The following is a 16,348-nucleotide window of genomic DNA, read 5'->3' as shown; positions in this document are numbered from 1 at the left end:
TAACAGGAAAAGGTGGTGTCTCAACATAAGAAGTAGGAACAATAGGATCATTATAAGTGATAGTCTTTTCTTCAACTTTAATAGGTGCAGCTACTTTTACTTCTATGGGAGGATGATATTTAAACCACTTCTCCCTAGGGATATCAACATGAGTAGCAAAAGATTCACAGAAAGAAGCTACTATCTCAGAGTCAACTCCATATTTAGTGCTAAATTTATGGAAAACATCGGTATCCATAAAAGATTTAACACAATCAAACTTAGGTGTCATACCTGAATCCTTACCATCGTTGAGGTCCCAATCTTTAGAGTTGCGTTTAATTCTTTCCAATAAATCCCATTTGAATTCAATAGTCTTCGTCATAAAAGAGCCAGCACAAGAAGTATCGAGCATGGTGCGATTGTTATCAGAAAGCCGGGCATATAAATTTTGAATACTCATTTCTCTTGAGAGCTCATGATTGGGGCATGAATATAACATTGATTTAAGCCTCCCCCAAGCTTGAGCGATGCTTTCTCCTTCGCGAGGCCAAAAATTGTATATATAATTGCGATCATGATGAACAAGATGCATAGGATAAAACTTCTGATGAAATTCCAATTTCAATCGTTTGTAATTCCAAGACCCCATATCATCACATAGCCTATACCATGTCGATGCATCTCCCCTCAAAGATAAAGGGAAGACCTTCTTCTTAACAACATCTCCGGGTACACCTGCAAGCTTAAATAATCCACAAAATTCATCCAGATATATCAGATGTTCATCAGGATGTTTTGTTCCATCTCCTAAAAAAGGATTGGCCAGCAATTTTTCTATGATACCTGAAGGAACTTAAAGCAAGCATTTTCATTTTCATTTTCGTTTTCAGTAGGTTCAGTAGGTTGAGGAGCAACTCTTTGCTCTACTGGTCGAGGTGAAGAAACCCCGAACAAGCCCCTCAGAGGATTACTTTCCATGGTAACAAGTGACAGTAAATTTCAGCACACTATATAAATTTTTCCTTACCAAATTCCACCTATCAAAGGCGCTTTACTCCCCGGCAACAACGCCAGAAAAGAGTCTTGATGACCCACAAGTATAGGGGATCTATCGTAGTCCTTTCGATAAGTAAGAGTGTCGAACCCAATGAGGAGCAGAAGGAAATAATAAGCGGTTTCCAGCAAGGTATTCTCTGCAAGTACTAAAATAAGTGGTAACAGATAGTTTTGTGATAAGATAATTTGTAACAAGCAACAAGTAACAAAAGTAAATAAGGTGCAGCAAGGTGGCCCAATCCTTTTGGTAGCAAAGGACAAGCCTGGACAAACTCTTATATGATGTAAAGCGCTCCCGAGGACACATGGGAATATCGTCAAGCTAGTTTTCATCACATTCATATGATTCGCGTTTGGTACTTTGATAATTTGGTATGTGGGTGGACCGGTGCTTGGGTACTGCCCTTACTTGGACAAGCATCCCACTTATGATTAACCTCTATTGCAAGAATCCGCAACTACAACAAAAGTATTAAGGTAAACCTAACCATAGCATGAAACATATGGATCCAAATCAGCCCCTTACGAAGCAACACATAAACAAGGGTTTAAGCTTCTATCACTCTAGCAACCCATCATCTACTTATAAATCACCAATGCCTTCCTCTAGGCCCAAATAATGGTGAAGTGTCATGTACTCGACGTTCACATAACACCACTAGAGGAGAGACAACATACATCTCATCAAAATATCGAACAAATACCAAATTCACATGACTACTAATAGCAAGACTTCTCCCATGTCCTCAGGAACAAAAGTAACTACTCACAAAGCATAAACATGTTCATAACCATAGGGGTATTAATATGCATATAGGATCTGAACGTATGATCTTCCACCAATTGAACCAACTAGCATCAACTACAAGGAGTAATTAACACTACTAGCAACCTACTAGCATCAATCCCGGACTTGGAGACAAGAATTGGATACAAGAGATGAACTAGGGTTTTGAGATGAGATGGTGCTGATGAAGATGTTGATGGATATTGCCCTCTCTCAATGAGATGAGCGTTGGTGATGACGATGGCGATGATTTCCCCCTCCGGGAGGGAAGTTTCCCCGGCAGAACAGCTCTGCCAGAGCCCTAGATTGGTTCTGCCTCATGGCGGCGGAGTTTCGTCCGAGAAGATGGCTTATGATTTTTTTTCCATCGAAAGACTCCATATAGCAGAAGATGGCCACCGGAGGTCCACCAGGGGGCCCACGAGGTAGGGGGGCGCGCCTAGGGGGGTAGGGCGCGCCCCCACCCTCGTGGGCAGGGTGTGCCCCCCCTGGTGAAGTTCTTGCTCTCAGTATTTTTTATATATTTGGAAAACATCTTCCGTGAAGTTTCAAGACTTTTGGAGCTGTGCAGAATAGGTCTATAATATTTCCTCCTTTTCCAGCCCAGAATCCCAGCTGCCGGCATTCTCCCTCTTTATATAAACCTTGTAAAATAAGAGAGAATAGGCATAAGTATTGTGACATAATGTGTAATAACAACCCATAATGCCATAAATATTGATATAAAAGCATGATGCAAAATGGACGTATCAGTTGCTCAAAAGATAACGACACTGGCACCGGAGAAAATAGTACTCCGGGTGACGCCGAAAACAATGAAGACCCTGTCGGGGCTGCATCCGAGTAGGAGGAACAAAACAACGGGCAAGATAACCCTGATAAACAGGCCATGCCCAATGACCCAGATGATGATAGTTATCGTCCAGTCTCCGAGGATGATGAGAACCTCGGCAATGAGGACTTCATCGTGCCTGAGGCAGCCCTCGAGTAGGAGCGCTTCAAGCGCTAGCTAATAGCCACTGCAAGAAGCGTGAAGAAGAAGCAGCAGCAGCTCCAAGCTGATCAAGACCTCCTCTATGACAGGTGGGCTGATGTCCTGGCAGGCGAAGAATACGGCCTCAAGCGCCCAGTCAAGAGTTACCCAAAGCGCAGACTGCTACCTCAGTTCGATGAGGAGGTACCAGATCCCATACTTCCCTCACGCAATGCGGACCGACCACCACGTGGTCGGGATAGTGCGGTGGACCGACCACCCCGCGGTCGGGATAAAATGGCAACTCAGGCCGAACAACAGCCCGCCCCACCATCGCGCAAAAACAGGGACAGAACAGCTCGCGACCATACATACGACCTTTGGCAGGATCTGGACAGTAGAGCAGGACACACGAGATCAATCTACGGATCGCGAGGACGCTTCCCGACTCGGGATGACGGCTACCTATTCGGACGTGACAAACCTAGTCACACCCGGGCCGATAACCGCAGACGGACTTCATCGGAGGTGCACCGTGACGCGGCCCGATATAGAGGTGCCGCACACCCTCTCTTCTTCACAGATGAGGTGCTGGATCACGAATTCCCCGAGGGGTTCAAGCCCGTCAATATTGAATCATACGACAGAACAACCGATCCCGCAGTATGGATTGAGGACTTTATTCTCCACATCCACATGGCCCATGGAGACAACCTCCATGCCATCAAATACCTCCCACTAAAGCTCAAAGGGCCAGCTCGACACTGGCTAAAGAGCCTGCCCGAAAATTCCATCAGCAGCTGGGAGGACTTGGAAGAAGCCTTCCTTCACAACTTCCAAGGTACATATGTCCGGCCACCCGATGCCGATGACTTAAGCCACATAGTTCAACAACCTGGAGAATCAGCCAGAAAATTCTGGACTAGGTTCCTAACCAAAAAGAACCAGATCGTTGACTTTCCAGATGCCGAAGCCCTAACGGCCTTTAAGCATAGCATCCGTAACGAATGGCTCGCCCGCCACCTCGGCCAAGAAAAGCCAAGGTCCATGGCAGCCCTCAAGGCACTTATGACCCGCTTTTGCACGGGAGAGGATAGTTGGCTGCCTCGCAGTACAAACACAGCCAACGAAGCAGGCCCCTCCGAGGCCAAAAACAGCACCAGCAAGCTCCGGCGCAACAGACACAAACACCGAAGCAATGGCGATAACACCGATGACACTACAGTTCACGCCGGATTCAGTGGCTCCAAGTCTAGCCAGTGAAGGAAGCCCTATAAAAGGAACAGCAGAGGACCATCCAGCTTGGACCGCATACTCGATCGTCCGTGCCAGATACATGGCACCCCAGACAAACCGGCCAACCATACTAACAGAGATTGCCAGGTCTTTAAGCAAGCCCGCAAGGTAAATAGCGGAAACAAGGAAGGGGAATCGCAAAGAGAGGACGAAGACGAGGAGCCCCAGCAGCCGAACACTGGGGGGCAGAAGAAATTCCCGCCTCAAGTCAAAATGGTGAACATGGTATATGCTACACACATCCCCAAAAGGGAGCGCAAGCGCGCACTTAGGGACGTTTATGCGGTAGAGCCAGTTGCCCCAAAATTCAACCCATGGTCGTCATTCCCGATCACCTTTGATCGTCGTGATCATCCAACTAGCATCCGTCATGGCGGTTCGGCCACATTGGTACTCGACCCAATCAACGACGGATTTCACATGACACGAGTCCTAATGGACGGTGGTAGCAGCCTCAACCTGCTCTATTAGGATACAGTACGCAAAATGGGCATTAATCCCTCATGAATCAAGCCCATGATAACCACCTTTAAAGGAGTTATACTAGGCTTAGAGGCCCGTTGTACGGGTTCGATCACGCTGGAGGAGGTCTTCGGTTCCCCGGATAACTTCCGAAGCGAAGAGCTAATCTTCGATATCGTCCCCTTCCGCAGCGGCTACCATGCACTGCTCGGACGAACCGTGTTTGCTAGATTCAACACGGTGCCGCATTATGCTTATCTCAAGCTCAAGATGCCCGGTCCATGCGGCATCATTACAGTAAATGGAAACACAGAATGTTCCCTCCGTATAGAGGAGCATACCGCAGCCCTAGCAACAGAAGTACAGAGCGGCCTTCTCAAGCGACACCATAATCCGGCCGCCGAGCTCCTGGACATCGTTAAGAAGGTCCGGACTACATTGCAACAGGGCAGCTCGGTTCGTCAATAGCTGAATTAGTAAACTAAGCCTCCGTCCCAACCCAATGAGGAAATGGCATCCGTGCTACGCATACATAACTACGCACTCAAAACCCCATGGGTACTGACGGAGGCATAACTCGCTCGTGATCCACAGTGCGGCTTGCCGACCCTGGGATTCGCACGCCTTTATTTTTTTATGGGTTTTTTCTCTTTTCGAGGTCTATGCGGACGAACCGTTTGCAGAACACACCAAGGAGGCAAGGAGCTCTGGTATACAAGGGAATCCCCAGGTGGTCTCTATTAAACGATTGCCATACTTGTTTTACATACCCGCACGCAGCTCGCCCTTGGTTGCGGCATGTTAAATGCTTGCTTATCGCATTACTTGCACAAAGTACGCCTTGACGTACTAATTACATTAAAATGGTGAATAAACGGTGGCGTCAGCTTATTACTTAATTTTCCTGTTTCCTCACCTTTGTATATATGACTTATTGCACACGTACACCATGGTACGTATTACTGCGCCAGGGGCTTCATTACACCCTGCATTACGGCAATAAAAGTCCGAACACTTTTCCAATATAGTTCGGCACCCCGAACTTATAACATTATATGCATCGGCTCCGAATCATGTCTTTAGTCAATAGTTGTGTTGCCCGGCTCCTGTGCTTACTACCTTACGTTCCGCTATATTAGCTAGGGTAGTAAAGGGAGAACTACTGCAATTGTGTCCCGGTTCTTCCGAACGAGCACGTCGGTAGAGAAAGCTGAAAACTGATTATCATGATGCGAAGAGAGCTGGTCAGCTGTTCGAGAGGTTCCAAATCGTTAGAGATTTTTTCCGCTTCTTGCGAAGAATCGGTTCCTCCGATTAGGCGTGTATAACGCCCCTAGTTCGGCCTTCCGAATACCAGGGGCTTCGCCAACTTTCTTAATTGTCAAACTCCTATGGCTAAGTGAGGGCGGTAAAGGCCGCATAGTCTGATTGCCTTGTTCGTTGCACTAAACACCTCCTTTAAGGACCAGAATGTGGAGTAAAGAGTGTTTAGATTTATCCCAAACACCCCCATACTATCTACATGGGGGCAGAAGCCGATGACTGGTCAACCCTCAGATTTCATAAATGGCCACACATTAGGTAAAATGTAAATCACAAGAATTATAATACATAACATCATTGTTCCATATTACAGGACAGGATAATACAGATGTTCTCATGGGAATATGACATCCTTCGAACATTGCTCCGCCACAAGGAGGGACCCCTCCAGGACGCCATCAAAATAGAGCTCGGGTCAACGATGCTCCTTGCCCTCCGGCGGCCCCTCGGTCATCAGCTTCTTAGCATCCAGCTTTGCCCAATGCGTCTTAATGATGACCCACAAGTATAGGGGATCTATCGTAGTCCTTTCGATAAGTAAGAGTGTCGAACCCAACAAGGAGCAGAAGGAAATGATAAGCGGTTTTCGGCAAGGTATTCTCTGCAAGCACTGAAATAATAGGTAACATATAGTTTGTGATAGGATAATTTGTAACGAGCAACAAGTGACAAAAGTAAATAAAGTGTAGCAAGATGGCCCAATCCTTTTTGTAGCAAAGGACAAACCTAGACAAACTCTTATATGATGTAAAGCGCTCCCGAGGACACATGGGAATATCATCAAGCTAGTTTTCATCACGTTCATATGATTCACGTTTGGTACATTGATAATTTCGTATGTGGGTGGACCAGTGCTTGGGTGCTGCCCTTACTTGGACAAGCATCCCACTTATGATTAACCTCTATTGCAAGCATCCACAACTACAACAAAAGTATTAAGGTAAACCTAACCATAGCATGAAACATGTGGATCCAAATCAGCCCCTTACGAAGCAACGCATAAACTAGGGTTTAAGCTTCTGTCACTCTAGCAACCCATCATCTACTTATTACTTCCCAATGCCTTCCTCTAGGCCCAAATAATGGTGATGTGTCATGTAGTCGATGTTCACATAACACCACTAGAGGAGAGACAACATACATCTCATCAAAATATCAACCGAATACCAAATTCACATGACTACTAATAGCAAGACTTCTCCCATGTCCTCAGGAACAAACGTAACTACTCACAAAACATATTCATGTTCATAATTAGAGGGGTATTAATATGCATATAGGGTCTGAACATATGATCTTCCACCAATTAAACCAACTAGCATCAACTACAAGGAGTAATTAACACTACTAGCAACCCACAGGTACCAATCCCGGAGTTAGAGACAAGAATTGGATACAAGAGATGAACTAGGGTTTTGAGAGGAGATGGTGCTGGTGAAGATGTTGATGGAGATTGTCCTCTCCTGATGAGAGGAGCATTGGTGATGACGACGACAATGATTTCCCCCTCCCAGAGGGAAGTTTCCCTGGCAGAACAGCTCCGCCGGAGCCCTAGATTGGTTCCGCCAAGGTTCTGCCTCGTGGCAGTGGAGTCTCGTCCGGAAAGATGGCTTCTGATTTTTTCCTCATCGAAAGACTCCATATAGCAGAAGATGGTCATCGGAGGGCCACCAGGGGGACCACTAGGTAGGGGGCGCGCTCAGGGGGGTAGGGCGCGCCCCCCACCCTCGTGGGCAGGGTGTGGACCCCTGGTGAACTTCTTCAACTCAGTATTTTTTATATATTCTGAAAACGTCTTCCGTGAAGTTTCAGGACTTTTGGAGCTGTGCAGAATAGGTCTCTAATATTTGCTCCTTTTCCAGCCCAGAATCCCAGCTGCCGGCATTCTCCCTCTTTATGTAAACCTTGTAAAATAGGAGAGAATAGGCATAAGTATTGTGACATAATGTGTAATAATAGCCGATAATGCAGTAAATATCGATATAAAAGCATGATGCAAAATGGACGTATCAACTCCCCCAAGCTTAGACCTCGCTTGTCCTCAAGCGAAAGCCGAAATCGAAAAATATGTCCACATGTTTAGAGATAGAGGTGTCGATAAAAATAAAATACGGACATGAGGGCATCATGATCATTCTTAGAACAACAACTTATATAATTCTTGTCATATGATCTCTTATGCTAGAGTAACAATTTGATCACAATTTCACGTATGAATCATAAACTTCATTGAAAACTAACAAACTATAATCTCAGTCATTGGAGCAATTGCAATTTATCATAACATAGGAAAGATTTAATATAAGAGCTTTTCAGCAAGTCCACATACTCAACTATCATATAGTCTTTTACAATTGCTAACACTCACACAATACTTATGGGTATGGAGTTTTAATCGGACACAGAGAAAGATAGGGGCTTATAGTTTTGCCTCCCAACGTTTTACCTCAAGGGTAATGTCAACAATAATAGTTCATGAAAACTCACATCGAATTAGCCATATATACCAGTATCTTTCCAACATGTGGTGCTTGACAAAAGATAAAATGTAAAAAGGAAGGGTGAAGATCACCGTGACTCTTATGCAAAGTAGGAGATAAAAGTAAAAGATAGGCCCTTCGCAGAGGGAAGTAGAGGTTGTCATGCGCTTTTATGGTTGTATGCACAAAATTCAATGCAAAAGAATGTAACTTTATATTGCCACTTGTGATATGGACCTTTATTATGCAGTCTATCGCTTTTATTTCTTCCATATCACACGATCGTATAAAGCTTATTTCCTCCACACCAATCAATCATACATATTTAGAGAGCAATTTTTATTGCTTGCACCGATGACAACTTACTTGAAGGATCTTACTCAAACCATATGTAGGTATGGTGGACTCTCATGGTAAAACTGGTTTAAGGGTGTTTGGAAGCACAAGTAGTATCTCTACTTGGTGCAAAGAATTTGGCTAGCATGAGGGGGAAAGGCAAGCTCAATCATGTTGGATGATCCATGCCAATATAATTTATCTAAGATGTAAGAAAACATAACCCATTACGTTGTCTTCCTTGTCCAACGTCAACTCTTTAGCATGTTATATTTTGATTGTGCTCACAATCACAAAAGATGTCCAAGATAGTATATTTATATGTGAAGACCTCTCTTTCTTTATTACTTCCTATTAATTGCAATGATGACCAAAACTATGTTTGTCAACTCTCAACAGCTTTTATTCATCATAATTTTTATATGTGAGCTCATTACTCTCCAGAAGATTCATATGATCTCTTTTATTCTCTTTTTTATTCTTTCTCTTTTCTTTTATTCACTCAAGATCATGGCAAAATAATCAAGCCCTTGACTCAACACTAATCTTTATTATATATAGCTCACGGACTCGATTACATAGAAGGATCATAAAGCAAAACTCACAACTAGATCATACTAAAACTTTATTCTACTAGATCAAGATATTATCAAAAGGATCGAACTAAGAAAAGCGGTAAAGATAAAAGTGATGGTGATACGATACCGGGGCACTCCCCCAAGCTTGGCAGTTGCCAAGGGGAGTGCCATACCCATGTGATTATGTCTCTCTTTTCGGGGATGGTGATGTGATATTCTTGGCCATGATGCCCCTCATGATACAATTTTCCTCCTCGAGCTTATTGACTTGCTGCTTGAGGTCCATTATTTCCTTTTGAAGCTTTCCTGTAATAGCCAAAGCTCCCTGCACCCAAGGGTGTTGCATAGCTGCGGGAGAACCAGTGACACTCTTTTTCATATTCTTAAAAGAAAGAAATCTAACATTGGAAGGGATAACCGAGTTTGGAATAGCCGACCTCTGCAGTTCCCCCATTGTGAATCCATCTCGGAAGTGAGAAGTGACTTCTTGATCCTCCTCCATGGCATCTATTCTCTTCAAATCAGCCTCCATCTGTTCCTCCGTTGCTAGCCCAAAGTGGTCAACATTGTTGTTTGTCATTGATCTAGGTGCTAGATGAGACACTCGGCTCTCCCCGATTGACTCTTGCGAAGACATCTTGCTCTAATCTGCAGCAACAACAGCTCGAAACACAAACAGAGGATAATTGCGTGATATGGGAGTTAAAACCTTCGGGAGATTTTATAATGAATTTTTACCGACCAAAATACGTGTCGTGTACGAAAACAGAGTCCGGAGAGCACACGAGGTGCCCACGAGGTAGGGGGCGCGCCCAGGGGGGTAGGGCGCGCCCTCCACCCTCGTGGAGCACTCGTGTCCTTCCCGGACTGCTTCTTATTTTTCTATTTTTCTAAATATTTCAAAACGGAGAAATATTGCCATAAAAACTGTTTTGGAGTCGGTTTACTTACCGTACAACATACCTATTCCTTTTCGGAGTCTGAAACGTTCCGGAAAGTGTCCTTTATGTATTCCTCCAGGGTTACGGTTTCAATAACATTGGTTGCAACATTTATAGGATTACCTAAGATATAATGTTTAATTCTTTGACCATTCACCACCTTCGGATTTGTGCCTTCAAAGTTGTTGATTTTTATGGCACCAGAACGATAGACCTCCTCGATAATGTAAGGACCTTCCCATTTAGAGAGAAGTTTTCCTGCAAAAAATCTTAAACGAGAGTTGTATAGCAATACATAGTCACCTACATTAAACTCACGCTTTTGTATTCTTTTGTCATGCCATGTTTTAACTTTTTCTTTAAACAACTTGGCATTTTCGTAGGCTTGGGTTCTCCATTCATCAAGTGAGCTAATGTCAAATAACCTCTTCTCACCGGCAAGTTTGAAATCATAATTGAGTTCTTTAATAGCCCAATAAGCCTTATGTTCTAGTTCTAGAGGTAAGTGACATGCTTTTCCATAAACCATTTCATACGAAGACATACCCATACGAATTTTATATGCAGTTCTATAGGCCCATAATGCATCATCAAGTTTCTTGGACCAATTCTTTCTAGATCTATTAACAGTCTTTTGCAAAATTAATTTGAGTTCTCTATTACTCAATTCTACTTAACCACTAGACTGTGGGTGATAAGGAGATGCAATTCTATGATTAGCATCATATTTAGCAAGCATTTTACAGAAAGCACCATGCATAAAATGTGAACCACCATCAGTCATTAAATATCTAGGGACTCCAAACCTTGGAAAATAACTTCTTTAAGCATCTTAATAGAGGTGTTATGATCAGCACTACTAGTTGGAATAGCTTCTACCCACTTAGTAACGTAATCAACATCAACTAAAATATGTGTATACCCATTAGAGGAAGGAAAAGGTCCCATATAATCAAAGCCCCAAACATCAAATGGCTCAATAACAAGTGAATAATTCATAGGCATTTCTTGACGTCTACTAATATTACCAATTCTTTGACATTCATCACAAGGTAATACAAACTTACGGGCATCCTTGAAGAGAGTAGGCCAATAAAAACCGGATTGCAATACTTTATGTGCAGTTCTATCTCCAGCGTGGTGTCCTCCATAAGCTTCGGAGTGACACTTGCGTAGAATCTGTTCCTGTTCATGCTCAGGTACACAACGTCTAATAACACCATCTACTCCTTCTTTATAAAGATGTGGGTCATCCCAAAAGTAATGTCTCAAATCATAGAAGAACTTTTTCTTTTGCTGGTATGTGAAACTAGGTGGTATAAATTTAGCAACAATATAATTAGCATAATCAGCATACCATGGAGCGGTATGAGAAGCATTTATGACATTTAATTGTTCATCAAGAAAGCTATCATCAATAGGTAGTGGGTCATCAAGAACATTTTCTAACCTAGAAAAGTTGTCTGCAACGGGGTTCTCATCTCCCTTTCTATCAATGATATGCAAATCAAATTCTTGTAGCAAGAGAACCCATCTAATAAGTCTAGGTTTAGCATCTTTCTTTTCCATAAGATATTTAATAGCAGCATGATCAGTGTGAATAGTTACTTTAGAATCAACAATATAAGGTCTGAACTTATCACAAGCAAATACAACTGCTAAGAATTCTTTTTCAGTATTAGCATAATTTCTCTGAGAATTATCTAGAGTTTTACTAGCATATTGAGTAACATTTAATTTCTTATCAACTCTCTGCCCTAGAACAACACCAACAGCATAATCACTAGCATCACACATAATTCCAAAGGGTAAATTCCAATTAGATGGCTAAACAATTGGTGCAGAGATCAATGCTTTCTTAGGTATTTCAAATGCTTCTAGACAATCATCATAAAAAACAAATGGTATATCTTTTTGTAATAAATTCGTCAGAGGTCGAGAAATTTTTGAGAAGTCCTTAATGAACCTCCTATAAAAACCGGCATGACCAAGGAAACTTCTTATACCTTTGATGTCCTTGGGACATGGCATCTTTTCAATAGCATCAACCTTGGCTTTATCAACATCATTACCTCTTTCAGAAACTTTGTGCCCCAAGACAATACCTTCATTAACCATAAAGTGGCACTTTTCCCAATTCAAGACAAGATTAGTTTCTTCACATCTCTGCAAAACTCAGTCAAGGTTGCTTAAGCAATCATCAAAAGAGGATCCATAGACGGAGAAATCGTCCATGAAAACCTCACAAATCTTTTCACAAAAGTCAGAGAATATAGCCATCATGCATCTTTGAAAGGTAGCAGGTGCATTACATAAACCAAAAGGCATATGTCTATAGGCAAAAGTACCAAAAGGGCAAGTAAAAGTAGTCTTGGATTGATCATTTGCTGACACAGGTATTTGAGAGAAACCAGAATAACCATCTAGAAAGCAAAAATGTGTATGTTTGGATAATCTTTCTAGCATTTGATCGATAAAAGGTAAGGGGTAATGATCTTTTTTAGTAGCTTTATTTAATTTGCAGAAATCAATTACCATCCTATAACCTGTAATAATTCTTTGCGGGATCAACTCATCTTTATCACTAGGAACGACAGTAATACCTCCCTTCTTAGGGACACAATGGACAGGACTTACCCACTGACTATCAGCAACTGGATAAATTATACGTGCCTCAAGAAGCTTTAGTATTTCCTTTCTTACCACTTCCTTCATCTTAGGATTCAGCCGTCGTTGATGATCATGAACTGGTTTGGCATCTTCCTCCAAATTTATTTTGTGTTGACATAGACTGGGAGTAATTCCCTTAAGATCATCAAGAGTATATCCAATAGCAGCACGGTGCTTATTTAGAGTTTTCAATAATCTCTCTTCTTCATGCTCTGAAAGGTTAGCACTAATAATAACAGGATATATCTTTTTCTCATCAAGATAAGCATATTTAAGAGTATCAGGTAACGGTTTTAGCTCAAACACGAGATCACCCTTGGGTGGAGGAGGATCCCCTAGGATTTCAACAGGCAAATTGTGTTTCAGGATGGGTTCATGTTTAAAGAATACTTCATCTATTTCCCTTCTTTCATTCATAAACATATCATTTTCATGGTCTAGCAAATATTGTTCTAAAGGATCACTAGGAGGTACGGCAATAGAAGCAAGACCAATAATTTCATCTTTACTAGGAAATTCCTCTTCACGGTGTTGTCTATGAAATTTAGATAAATTAAATTCATGAGACATATCACCTAAACCAATAGTAACAACATCCTTTTTGCAGTCTATCCTAGCATTAACAGTGTTCAAGAAGGGTCTACCAAATATAATGGGACAAAAGATATCTTGTGGGGAGCCAAGAACAAGAAAATCAGCAGTATATTTAGTTTTCCCACACAAGACTTCAACATCTCTAACAATTCCCATAGGTGAAATAGTATCTCTATTGGCAATTTTAGTTGTGACATCAATATCTTCTAACTCAGCAGGTGCAATATCATGCATAATTTCTTTGTATAAGTCAATAGGTATTGCACTAGCACTAGCACCCATATCACATAAGCCATGATAAGAATGATCTCCTATTTTAACAGAAATAACAGGCATGCCTACCACATGTCTAGGTTTATCTTTAGCACAAGGTTTAGCAATTCTAGCAGTTTCATCACAGAAATAAATGACATGCCCATCAATATTATCAGACAAGAGATCTTTAACAATAGCAATATTAGGTTCAACTTTAACTTGCTCAACAGTTGTATAAGTTCTAATATTGCTTTTACGAACCACAGTTGAAGCTTTAGCATGATCCTTTATCCTAACAGGAAAAGGTGGTGTCTCAACATAAGAAGTAGGAACAATAGGATCATTATAAGTGATAGTCTTTTCTTCAACTTTAATAGGTGCAGCTACTTTTACTTCTATGGGAGGGTGATATTTAAACCACTTCTCCCTAGGGATATCAACATGAGTAGCAAAAGATTCACAGAAAGAAGCTACTATCTCAGAGTCAAGTCCATATTTAGTGCTAAATTTATGGAAAACATCGGTATCCATAAAAGATTTAACACAATCAAACTTAGGTGTCATACCTGAATCCTTACCATCGTTGAGGTCCCAATCTTCAGAGTTGCGTTTAATTCTTTCCAATAAATCCCATTTGAATTCAATAGTCTTCGTCATAAAAGAGCCAGCACAAGAAGTATCGAGCATGGTGCGATTGTTATCAGAAAGCCGGGTATATAAATTTTGAATAATCATTTCTCTTGAGAGCTCATGATTGGGGCATGAATATAACATTGATTTAAGCCTCCCCCAAGCTTGAGCGATGCTTTCTCCTTCGCGAGGCCAAAAATTATATATATATATATATATATATATATATATATATATATATATATATATATATATATATATATATATATATATATATATAATTGCGATCATGATGAACAAGATGCATAGGATAAAACTTCTGATGAAATTCCAATTTCAATCGATTGTAGTTCCATGACCCCGTATCATCACATAGCCTATACCATGTCAATGCATCTTCCTTCAAAGATAAAGGGAAGACATTCTTCTTAATAACATCTCCGGATACACCTGCAAGCTCAAATAATCCACAAAGTTCATCCACATATATTAAGTGCTCATCAGGATGCGTTGTTCCATTTCCCACAAAAGGATTAGCTAGCTATTTTTCTATCATACCCGAAGGAATTTCAAAGCAGACATTTTAATTTTCAGTAGGTCCAGTAGGTTGAGGAGCAACTCTTTGCTCTACTGGTCAAGGTGAAGATACCCCGAACAAGCCCCTCAGAGGATTCCTTTCCATAGTAACATGTGACAGTAAATTTCGGCACACTATATAAATTTTTCCTTACCAATTTTCACCTACCAAAGGCGGTTCACTCCCCGGCAGTGGCGCCAGAAAAGAGTCTTGTTGACCTACAAGTATAGGGGATCTATCGTAGTCCTTTCGATAAGTAAGAGTATCGAACCCAACGAGGAGCAGAAGGAAATAATAAGCGGTTTTTGGCAAGGTATTCTCTGCAAGCACTGAAATAATAGGTAACAGATAGTTTGTGATAGGATAATTTGTAACGAGCAACAAGTGACAAAACTAAATAAAGTGCAGCAAGGTGGCCCAATCCTTGTTGTAGAAAAGGACAAGCCTGGACAAACTCTTATATGATGTAAAGCACTCCCGAGGACACATGGGAATATCATCAAGCTAGTTTTCATCACGTTCATATGATTCGTGTTCGGTACTTTGATAATTTGGTACGTGGGTGGACCAGTGCTTGGGTGCTGCCCTTACTTGGACAAGCATCCCACTTATGATTAACCTCTATTGCAAGCATCTGCAACTACAACAAAAGTATTAATGTAAACCTAACCATAGCATGAAACATGTGGATCCAAATCAGCCCCTTACGAAGCAACGCATAAACTAGGGTTTAAGCTTCTGTCACTCTAGCAACCCATCATCTACTCATTACTTCCCAATGCCTTCCTCTAGGCCCAAATAATGGTGAAGTGTCATGTAGTCGATGTTCACATGACACCACTAGAGGAGAGACAACATACATCTCATCAAAATATCGAACGAATACCAAATTCACATGACTACTAATAGCAAGACTTCTCCCATGTCCTCAGGAACAAACGTAACTACTCACAAAGCATATTCATGTTCATAATCAGAGGGGTATTAATATGCATATAGGATCTGAAAATATGATCTTCCACCAATTAAACCAACTAGCATCAACTACAAGGAGTAATTAACACTACTAGCAACCCACAGGTACCAATCCCGGACTTAGAGACAAGAATTGGATACAAGAGATGAACTAGGGTTTTGAGAGGAGACGGTGCTGGTGAAGATGTTGATGGAGATTTCCCTCTCCCGATGAGAGGAGCGTTGGTGATGACGATGGCGATGATTTCCCCCTCCCAGAGGGAAGTTTCCCGGCAGAACAGCTCCGCCGGAGCCCTAGATTGGTTCCGCCAAGGTTCCGCTTCGTGGCGGCGAAGTCTTGTCCGGAAAGATGGCTTCTGATTTTTTTCCTCATTGAAAGACTCCATATAGCAGAAGATGGTCATCGGAGGGCCACCAGGGGGCCTACGAGGTA

This window comes from Triticum dicoccoides, chromosome 6A (assembly GCF_002162155.2).
Source record: "Triticum dicoccoides isolate Atlit2015 ecotype Zavitan chromosome 6A, WEW_v2.0, whole genome shotgun sequence".
In the NCBI taxonomy this organism is placed as follows: Eukaryota; Viridiplantae; Streptophyta; class Magnoliopsida; order Poales; family Poaceae; genus Triticum; species Triticum dicoccoides.
This window is presented reverse-complemented; position numbering follows the sequence as displayed.